The following is an 11,396-nucleotide window of genomic DNA, read 5'->3' on the forward strand; positions in this document are numbered from 1 at the left end:
TTAAACATCTTCGAGGCTGAGGATGGCTAAATTTACAACAGCTTTGAATCGAGAGTGTCTAAATTTTAAAGAACATCGAGGCCAAGCATGGATAAGCTTTCAAAATCATCGAGACCGGGCATGGCTAAATTTTAAACGTCTCAGAGGCCGAGGCTGGCTAAATTTTAAAGGTCTTACTGCCCGAGCATGGCTAAATTTTAAACGTCTCAGAGGCCGAGGCTGGCTAAATTTTAAACGTCTCAGAGGCCGAGGCTGGCTAAATTTTAAACGTCTCAGAGGCCGAGGCTGGCTAAATTTTAAACATCTTCAAGGCCGAGGATGGCTACATTTTCAAGAGCTTTGAATCTAGCGTGTCAGATATTTAAATACCTTCGATGCCAAGCATGGCTAAATATTCAACATCTACAAGGTTGGGCATTGCAAATGTTACCATTTTCAAGGCCAAGTATGGCAAAATTTGAAAAGACATAGCGGCCTGGGATGGCAAAATGTTATATGTCCCAGAGGCCGAACATGGCTACCTTTTTAGAGTCTTAGTGGCCGAGGATGGCTAAATCTTCAACATCTTCGAAGCCGAGCATTGCTAAGTTTTAAACATCTTCGAGGCCAAGGATGGCTAAATTTTTCACATCTTCGACGTTGGGAATTGCTAAATTTTGCCATCTTCAAGGCCAATCATGACGAAATTTTAAACGTCTCGGGGCGGAGGATGGCTGAATTTTAAATGTGTCAGAGATATCTTCTTCTAGGCCGAGAATGAAAAAAAATTAAACATCATTGAGGCAGATCATGACTAAATTATCAACATCTTCGAGGCTAAGCATGGCTGCATGTTAGACAGCTTTGAGGCCGAACATGGTTAATTACAAATATATTCATAGCCGAGCATGGCTACATTTTATCTATCTTCATGGCTGAGCATGGCGTAATTTTAAATATCTCCAAGGCCCAGCATGGATTAATTTTAAACACCTTCGAGGCCGAGCATGGCTAAATTTTAAACACCTTCGAGGCCGAGCATGGCTAAATTTTAAACACCTTCGAGGCCCAGCATGGATTAATTTTAAACACCTTCGTGGCCGAGCATGGCTAAATATTAATCATTTTAGGGGCCGAGCATGGCTAAATTTTAAACATCTTCGAGGTTGCACATTGCTAAATTTTACCATTTTCAAGGCCAAGCATGGCGAAATTTTAAACATCTTAGAGGCCGCACATGGGTAAATATTAAACATCTTGGAAGCCGGGGATGGCTAAATTTTAACCATCTCCAAGACCGAGCATGGCTAAATTTTAACCATCTCCAAGACCGAGCATGGAGAATTTTAAACGTCTTAGGACCGAGGATGGCTAAATTTTAAACATCTTCGAGGCCGGGGATGGCTAAATATTCAGCAGCTTTGAATCGAGCGCGTATGAATTTTAAACACATTCTAGGCCAAGCACGGATAAATTTTCAATGTCTTCGAGACTGAGAATGGCTTAGTATTCAACATCTTCGATACCGCATATGGCAACATTTTCAACATAGAACATAGAACATAGAACAGTACAGCACAGAACAGGCCCTTCGGCCCTCGATGTTGTGCCGAGCAATGATCACCCTACTCAAACCCACGTATCCACCCTATACCCGTAACCCAACAACCCCCCCCCCCCCCTTAACCTTACTATTAGGACACTACGGGTAATTTTTCATGGCCAATCCACCTAACCCGCACATCTTTGGACTATGGGAGGAAACCGGAGCACCCGGAGGAAACCCACACACACACGGGGAGGACGTGCAGACTCCGCACAGACAGTGACCCAAGCCGGGAATCGAACCTGGGACCCTGGAGCTGTGAAGCATTTATGCTAACCATCATGCTACCGTGCTGCAACTTGGATGTTGGGCATTGCTAAATTTTAACATCTTCAAGGCCAAGCGTGGCGAAATTTGAAACGCCTTAGAGGCCGAGGATGGCTAAAATGTAACTGTCTTCGAGGCCGAGCATAGCGAGGATAGCAAATGTGGTCCCTTTGTTCAAGAAGGGGAGTAGAGATAACCCCGGTAACTATAGGCCGGTGAGCCTCACATCTGTTGTGGGTAAAGTCTTGGAGAGGATTATAAGAGATACGATTTATAATCATCTAGATAGGAATAATATGATTAGGGATAGTCAGCATGGTTTTGTGAAGGGTAGGTCATGCCTCACAAACCTTATCGAGTTCTTTGAGAAGGTGACTGAACAGGTAGACGAGGGTAGAGCAGTTGATGTGGTGTATATGGATTTCAGTAAAGCGTTTGATAAGGTTCCCCACGGTCGGCTATTGCAGAAAATACGGAGGCTGGGGATTGAGGGTGATTTAGAGATGTGGATCAGAAATTGGCTAGTTGAAAGAAGACAGAGGGTGGTGGTTGATGGCAAATGTTCAGAATGGAGTTCAGTTACGAGTGGCGTACCACAAGGATCTGTTCTGGGGCCGTTGCTGTTTGTCATTTTTATAAATGACCTAGAGGAGGGCGCAGAAGGTTGGGTGAGTAAATTTACAGACGACACTAAAGTCGGTGGAGTTGTAGACAGTGTGGAAGGATGTTGCAGGTTACAGAGGGACATAGATAAGCTGCAGAGCTGGGCTGAGAGGTGGCAAATGGAGTTTAATGTAGAGAAGTGTGAGGTGATTCACTTTGGAAAGAATAACAGGAATGCGGAATATTTGGCTAATGGTAAAATTCTTGGTAGTGTGGATGAGCAGAGGGATCTCGGTGTCCATGTACATAGATCCCTGAAACTTGCCATCCAGGTTGATAGGGCTGTGAAGAAGGCCTATGGTGTGTTGGCCTTTATTGGTAGAGGGATTGAGTTCCGGAGCCATGAGGTCATGTTGCAGCTGTATAAAACTCTGGTACGGCCGCATTTGGAGTATTGCGTACAGTTCTGGTCGCCTCATTATAGGAAGGACGTGGAAGCTTTGGAACGGGTGCAGAGGAGATTTACCAGGATGTTGCCTGGTATGGAGGGAAAATCTTATGAGGAAAGGCTGATGGACTTGAGGTTGTTTTCGTTAGAGAGAAGAAGGTTAAGAGGTGACTTAATAGAGGCATACAAAATGATCAGAGGGTTAGATAGGGTGGACAGTGAGAGCCTTCTCCCGCGGATGGAGGTGGCTAGCACGAGGGGACATAGCCTTAAATTGAGGGGTAATAGATATAGGACAGAGGTCAGAGGTAGGTTTTTTACGCAAAGAGTGGTGAGGCCGTGGAATGCCCTACCTGCAACAGTAGTGAACTCGCAAACATTGAGGGCATTTAAAAGTTTATTGGATACGCATATGGATGATAAGGGCATAGTGTAGGTTAGATGGCCTTTAGTTTTTTCCATGTCGGTGCAACATCGTGGGCCGAAGGGCCTGTACTGCGCTGTATCGTTCTATGTTCTATGTTCTATGAGTGTGTATTTCCACTGTCCCTTTCTGAATGAGTCTGTTCCCTTTCCACTGCCCAGTTATGAATGTGTCATTTCCTTGTTCAAATTTGAGTGTGTCTTTCCCTTGTCCAGTTGTGAATGAGTTAGTTCCCCATCCAAATTTGAGTCAGTTTTACTCCTCTGCAGTTGTGAATGGGTCATTTCCCTGTCGGGATTTGAGTTGTCTTCCCACTGTCCTGTTGTGAATGAGTTTATTCCATCTCCAGATTGGAGTGTGTCTTCCCAGTGTACAGTTACTATTGAGTTAGTTCCCCTTCCAGATTTGAGTCTGTTTTACTCCTCTCCAGATGTATATGGGTCAGCCCCCTGTCGAGATTGCAGTGTGTCTTTCCACAGTCCTGTTGTGAATGAGCCAGTTCCCTCTTCCAGATTTGAGTTTGCCTTTCCCCTCTCCAGAGATGAATGTTCAGTTCCCCATCCATTTTGAGAGAGTTTTTCCCCTGTCCAGTTCTGAATGGGTTAGATCCCACTCCATATTTAAATGTGCGCTTCCCCTGTCCAGTTGTGAATGGGTCAGTTAGAACTCTAGACTTAGAACATAGAACATAGAACAGTACAGCACAGAACAGGCCCTTCGGCCCTCGATGTTGTGCCGAGCAATGATCACCCTACTTAAACCCACATACCCGTAACCCAACAATCCCCCCATTAACCTTACACTACGGGCAATTTAGCAGGCCAATCCACCTAACCTGCACATCTTTGGACTGTGGGAGGAAACCGGAGCACCCGGAGGAAACCCACGCACACACGGGGAGGACGTGCAGACTCCACACAGACAGTGACCCAGCCGGGAATCGAACCTGGGACCCTGGAGCTGTGAAGCATTGATGCTAACCACCATGCTACCGTGAGGCCCAAATACTTGAATGGTATTTTCCCCTGTCCAGTTGTGGTTGGGTCTGTTTCCTTGGCAGATTTGAGTGTGACTTTCCCCTGTCCAGCAGTGAATGGGTCTGTTCCCATTCCAGATGTGAGTGTGCCTTCCACCTGCCGAGTGGAGGAAGGGTCAGTTCCCTCTCCAGCTTTGAGTGTATTTCCCCTGTCCAGTTGTGAGTGGGTCAGTTCCCCTGTCCAGAATTCAGTGTGTCTGTCTCCTGATCAATTATGAATGGGTCATGTACAGTTGTTAATGGGTTGTGTCTGTCGTCCAGATTGAGTGTGCCTATCGCATGTCCACTTGTGGTGAGGTCAGTTCCCTGCCCAGATGGTGTTTGCCTTTCCACTGTTCAGTTGTGAAAGTTTACTTCCCTGTGTGGATTTGAGTGTGTTCTTTCCCTGTCCAGTTATGAATAGTCAGTTCCTGTGGAGTTTGCACATTCTCCCTGTGTTTGTGTGGGTTTCGTCCCCACAACCCACAAATGTGCAAGCTAGGTGGATTGGCCATGCTAAATTGCCTGTCAATGAGAAAAAAATGAATTGGACACTCTAACTTTAAAAACAAAACAAAAAAAAAAAAGAATAGTCAGTTCCCTGTCCTGTTTGTGAGATTCTTTCCCCCACCCAGCTGTGAATGGGTCAGATTCCTCCCCAGATGTAAGTGTGCTTTTACTCTGTCCATTTGTGAATGGCCTGTTCCCTCTCCAAATTTGAGTGTGTCTTTCCCATGTCCAGCATTGAATAGGTCAGCTCCCTGACGAGATTGCAGTGTGTTATTTCCCTGTCCAGATATGGTTTGTTCCCTTTCCAGTTTGAGAGAGTATTTCCCCTGTCCAGTTGTGAATGTGGCAATTTCCTCTCCAGATTTGAGTGAGCATTACAACTGTCCAGTTTTGAATGTGACAGTTCCCGATGAAGATTTGAGTGTATGTTTCACTAGTCCACTTGAGGGAGTTTTTCCTCTATCCTGGTGTAAATGGGTCAGATCCCTCTTCCAGATTTATGTGTGCCTTTCCACTGTCCAGTGATGAATGAGTTAGTTCCCTGACCATATTTGAGTTAGTTTTACTCCTCTCTAGTTGTGAATGGGTCAGTTCTCTGCCGGGATTTGAGTGTGTCTTTCCACAGTCCTGTTGTGAATGAGTCTGTTCCCTCTCCAGATTGGAGTGTGCCTTCCCACTGTCCTGTTGTGAATGAGTCTGTTCCCTCTCCAGATTGGAGCCTTTCCATTGTCCTGTTGTGAATGAGTCTGTTCCCCCTCCAGATTGGAGTGTGCCTTCCCACTGTCCTGTTGTGAATGAGTCTGTTCCCTCTCCAGATTGGAGTGTGCCTTCCCACTGTCCTGTTGTGAATGACTCTGTTCCCTCTCCAGATTGGAGTGTGCCTTTCCATTGTAGAGTTGTGAATGGGTTGTTTCCCTCTTTCATATTGGAGTTTGCCTATCCACTGTCCAGAGGTCTGGTCCCTATCCATTTTGAGATTACTTTCCCTGTCCAGTTGGGGATGGGTCAGTTCTCTCTCCAGATTGGAGTGTGTCTTTCCCCTCTCCAGTGTGAATGTGTCAGTTAGCTCTCGAGATTTGAATGTTTTTTTGCCTGCCCAGTTGGGTCAGTTTCCTTGGCAGATTTGAGTGTGACTTTCCGCTGTCAACAGTGAATGGGTCTGTTCCCAGTCCAGGGGTTAGTGCGCCTTTCACATGTCCAGTGTTGGATGGGTCATTTCCCACAACATACATTATTGTGTCTTTACCCTGTTGTGCGCTGAACTGTCAATTCTCTTTGCAGATTTGACTGTGTCTTCCCTCTGTCCAGTTATGAATGGTCAATTCACTGTCCAGTTGTGAATGTGTGAGGTCCCATCCCAGGTGTGAGTGAGCCTTCCCTTTGTCCAGTTGTGAATTAGTTCGTTCCCTCTCCACATTTGAGTGTTTTTCTCTTGTCCAGTTGTGAATCGGTCAGTTCCCTCATCCAGATTTGAGTGTATATTTCCACTGTCCAGTGACGAACGAGTCAGTTCCCCTTCCAGATTTGAGTCTGTTTTATTCCGCTCCAGTTGTGAATGGGTCAGTTCCCTGTCAAGATTGCAGTATACCTTTCAATTGTCGAGTTGTGAATGAGTCACTTCCCTCTTCCAGATTTGAGTTTGCCTTTGCCCTGTCCAGAGATGAATGGTCAGTTCCACGTCCATTTTGAGAGAGTTTTTCCCCTGTCCAGTTGTGAATGGGTCAGATCCCACTCCATATTTAAAAATGCGCTACCCCTATGCAGTTGCGAATGGGATAGTTAAATCGCTAGACTTGAATGTTATTTTCCCCTGTCCAGTTGAGTTTGGGTCAGTGTCCTTAGCAGATTTGGATGTGACTTTCCCCTGTCCACCAGTGAATGGGCCTTTTCCCAGTCCAGATGTGAGTGTGTCTTTCACCTGTCCAGTGGTGGATGGGCCTGTTCCCAGTCCAGATGTGAGTGTGTCTTTCCCCTGCCCATTGGTGGATGGGCCTTTTCCCAGTCCAGATGTGAGTGCGCCTTTCACCTGCCCAGTGGTGGATGGGTCAGTTCCCAGTCCAGATGTGAGTGCGCCTTTCACCTGCCCAGTGGTGGATGGGTCTGTTCCCAGTCCAGATGTGAGTGTGTCTTTCACCTGCCCAGTGGTGGATGGGTCTGTTCCCAGTCCAGATGTGAGTGTGTCTTTCACCTGCCCAGTGGTGGATGGGTCTGTTCCCAGTCCAGATGTGAGTGTGTCTTTCACCTGCCCAGTGGTGGATGGGCCTGTTCCCATTCCAGATGTGAGTGTGTCTTTCACCTGCCCAGTGGTGGATGGGTCAGTTCCCAGTCCAGATGTGAGTGTGTCTTTCACCTGCCCAGTGGTGGATGGGCCTGTTCCCAGTCCAGATGTGAGTGTGTCTTTCACCTGCCCAGTGGTGGATGGGTCAGTTCCCAGTCCAGATGTGAGTGTGTCTTTCACCTGCCCAGTGGTGGATGGGCCTGTTCCCAGTCCAGATGTGAGTGTGTCTTTCACCTGCCCAGTGGTGGATGGGCCTGTTCCCAGTCCAGATGTGAGTGTGACTTTCCCCTGTCCAGTGGTGGATGGGCCTGTTCCCAGTCCAGATGTGAGTGTGTCTTTCACCTGTCCAGTGGTGGATGGGTCTGTTCCCAGTCCAGATGTGAGTGTGTCTTTCACCTGTCCAGTGGTGGATGGGTCTGTTCCCAGTCCAGATGTGAGTGTGCCTTTCACCTGTCCAGTGGTGGATGGGTCTGTTCCCAGTCCAGATGTGAGTTCGCTTTTCACCTGTCCAGTGGTGGATGGGCCCGTTCCCAGTCCAGATGTGAGTGTGTCTTTCACCTGTCCAGTGGTGGATGGGCCTGTTCCCAGTCCAGATGTGAGTGTGTCTTTCACCTGTCCAGTGGTGGAAGGGTCAGTTCCCTCTCCAGCTTTCGGGGTATTACCCCTGTCTTGTTGTGAGTGGGTCAGTTCCCCTGTCCAGAATTGAGTGTGTCTGTCTCCTGATCAATTATGAATGGGTCATGTACAGTTGTTAATGGGTTGTGTCTCTCGTCCAGATTGAGTGTGCCTATCGCATGTCCACTTGTGGTGAGGTCAGTTCCCTGCCCAGATGGTGTTTGCCTTTCCACTGTTCAGTTGTGAAAGTTTACTTCCCTGTGTGGATTTGAGTGTGTTCTTTCCCTGTCCAGTTATGAATAGTCAGTTCCTGTGGAGTTTGCACATTCTCCCCGTGTTTGTGTGGGTTTCGTCCCCACAACCCACAAAGGTGCTAGCTGGGTGGATTGGCCATGCTAAATTGCCCCTTAATGGGAAAAATGAATTGGGTACTCTAAATTAAAAAAAATAATAGAATAGTCAGTTCCCTGTCCAGTTTGAGGAATTCTTTCCCCCACCCAGTTGTGAATGGGTCAGATTCCTCCCTTCATCCTCTCTGTCTTTCTCCTCTCCCTCTCTCTAATCTCCCTCACCACCCTCCTCCCAACACTCTTTCTGTACTTCGCTCTCTCTCTCTTTCCCTCTCCCCAGTACCCCAGTAGTTGGGAAGGAGAGAGAGAGAGAGGGTCAGGCACAGGAATCCAACAACCACAGCAAACTGAATTCAAATGCCCCCTGTGGATTTAATTTCACCCTCATATTTATATCTCGGCCTAAAATACAGGCTTAGTTCCAGCATTTACCTGCTTCAAGTTAAGGGACTTTTATTTCGAGCCATCGAGATGACTTCATAGTCGATGCGTTTGTTTTGAAAGTGACTCCACTATTTTAAAAATATTTTTTGAACAAATTTAGAATACCCAATTTATTTTTTCCAATTAAGAGGCAATTTAGCGTGGTAAATTCACCTGCCCTGCACATCTTTGGGTTGTGGGGGAGAAACCCACACAAACACGGGGACAATGGGTAAACTCCACACGGACAGTGACCTCGAGCCGGGATCGAACCTGGGACCTCGGTGCTGTGAAGCTGCAGCGTTAACTCACTGCGCCACCGTGCTGCCCTAAAGTGACCCCACTATTGTTAATTTTATGAATTCTGCTGGCAACTTGTGCCCAGGGAGATCCCAAAAACACTTTCAAAATTGAGTTCAGAGTTTCTGATCTGAGATTTCCCTCTCTCTCTCTCTTTCTCTGTTTCTGCGCCATTGTTGCATTGTGCACACTGACGGCAGTATTGATTGCACAGTAAGATCCCACAAGCAGCAGTGTGATCATGGCTGAATATCCCATCAGTCCCCTGTGAAAACGGTTCATCAACTCACTCAGTCCCAAGACTTTAAAATTTGAGATCTTTGAACCCACTTTGCAGTCCATGTGCTATTTTATTTTTAAGAGTTGTGATCACAATTGCTTTGTGGGCAAAAGCCGCAGTCCTGTGCATGAACAGCAAGATCCCACAGCAGCAGCAATGTCAACCTAACCAGGTGGGGTGCTGTCTCCCCCCCCCCCCACTCACTCCTGCTTCGAGCCCCATTCCCCCTGGATCTAAACCCCTTCCTCCCCCATCATCCTGTGTGTGTGGATTGGACCAAGTCTGAAGAACTCCCTTCAATTCTCTGACAGCGTTAAACTGCCTCTCAAAACAAAGAAAAACCTTTAAAAAACAAAGTCCATTGGTACACAGAAAGATCCCAGAAGCTGCAGTCAGCAGTGTTGAGTGTCGTTTAAAATAGTTAACAGGTTATACGGAGAGTGACCGGGGCTCAGGCAATGAAATCCAACCCCCACCACCCCCCCCCTCCCCTTTCGGGACACCCAGATTTAAAATAACCCCTGTTATTTTGGATTCAGAAACAAAATTTAGACAGCTTCACATTACAGATTTTAATTCACTCTTTGTCACCCACCAAAGGTTTAATGTGTTTGTGTCTGAGTGCAAGGCCGGGGTGGCAATAAACAGACAACTCGCGTGAGTGCGGCCTTTGGAGTAGGCCTCAGTCCACCCACTTGTCCTCTGGAGAAAATCCCTTGTCCAAAGATTCCTGGTCACATTGCAGTCTTCAAAATTCAAATTCCTGGGGAAAAGAGGGTGCAAATGAACTAATACGCAGGAAAATGTTTAAACTAGAAACACAGCAAGAGGCCAAATTCTCTCTCTGTTACACAGACTCTCAGCAACATCCACCTAGAAATATCTCAGTTATTAACCACAGAATAACAAAGATTGAGAGGCAGTTCCCGCTTCCCTGGACTTCTCCATCTCTCTCTTCTCCCCTCCCCCCGATCTCATTCTCATTGTCCCTCACATATGTGCATTAAATCAGGGTAATACGCAGACACACACTCACCCTGGGTGAAGCCTGTGGAATAGGCCTCAGTCCATCCATCCAACCTCTGAAGAAAAGCCCTGGTCCAAGGATTCCTGCTCACATTGTAGTCTTTCAAAATTCAAATTCCTGGGGAAAAGAGGAAGAAAGTTAAGTGAAAGACAGGAAAAGTTTGAAACTATTTGATATAGCGAGAGCCCAGGATCCACTTTTCAGATACACAAACTCAGCAACATCCAAATACAAAAATGTCACAGCTTTCAACCAGAGACTAAAAAGGATTGAGAGACAGTTCCCCCCTTCTCTTGTGTTTCTCTGTCTCTCCATCCCTAACTCATTATATTTCTGTCTCCCTCCTCCCTCTCTCTCTCTTTATCCCTCAGATATTAAAATTAAACCTCTGTCAGGTTAATAACCAGACACAACTCACCCCGGGTGAAGCCTGCGGAACAGGCCTCAACCAGCGCTCTGGATGAATTCTCACTCCCTCGTCATCCCCACCAAATCCTCCTCTTTGTATTCCCGACTACCTTAAAGTTCTCCAAATAAAAATCCCTTGGGAGAAAAAGAGATAAAATTGGTTAAAAAGACAATAAGAGTGACATTTTCAAACCTACACAAAACAGCACAACAGGAGTCCAGCATTTCCACTCTCCTGTCAATCTCTCAGCAACATACCAACACACACAATTCACAGGTGAAAAACAAACAGATTGACACACTCAGCAACACACACAGACACACACTGAACAAGAGGAGCAATGTTTTAGTGTAGTGGGAGGATTGGTTTGAGAACTGAAGTCCCCAGACTCAGATTTACCCTCAGTGAGCTGTGAGCAAACTCCAGCCCTAGTCTCTGCCATGTGTGGAATGTCTGCCTCTGAGGATTGCTCAATATTGACATGTAAATGACGAGGGCGAGGAATGGTTGTTGCAGGTTCCAGGGTTTAGATATTTCAGTAAGCTCAGGGAAGGTGGTAAGAGAGGGGGAGGGGTGGCATTGTTAGTCAAGGACAGTATTGCGGTGGCTGAGAGGACATTTGATGAGGACTCGAATACTGAGGTAGTATGGGCTGAGTTAAGAAACAGGAAAGGAGAGGTCACCCTGTTAGGGCTTTTCCATAGGCCTCCGAAAAATTCCAGAGATGTAGAGGAAAGGATTGCAAAGATGATTCTGGATAGGAGCGAAAATAACAGGGTAGTTGTTATGGGGGACCTTAACTTTCCAAATATTGACTGGAAACACTATAGTTCGAGTACTTTAGATGGGTCCGTTTTTGTCC

The 11,396-nt window shown here is 46.6% G+C and overlaps 1 long non-coding RNA gene across 1 annotated transcript; it reads right to left on the reverse strand.

Annotated features, from left to right (window-relative positions):
* Positions 1–9,640: 9,640 nt before the first annotated feature.
* Positions 9,641–10,703, reverse strand: LOC119960495. Its single transcript, XR_005459416.1, has 3 exons — positions 10,544–10,703; positions 10,135–10,242; positions 9,641–9,861 (listed from the first exon to the last, which is right to left on the reverse strand). It is a non-coding gene; the product is annotated as an uncharacterized LOC119960495 (long non-coding RNA).
* Positions 10,704–11,396: the final 693 nt, after the last annotated feature.

The sequence above is a fragment of the Scyliorhinus canicula genome, unplaced genomic scaffold, assembly GCF_902713615.1.
Source record: "Scyliorhinus canicula unplaced genomic scaffold, sScyCan1.1, whole genome shotgun sequence".
NCBI lineage: Eukaryota > Metazoa > Chordata > Chondrichthyes > Carcharhiniformes > Scyliorhinidae > Scyliorhinus > Scyliorhinus canicula.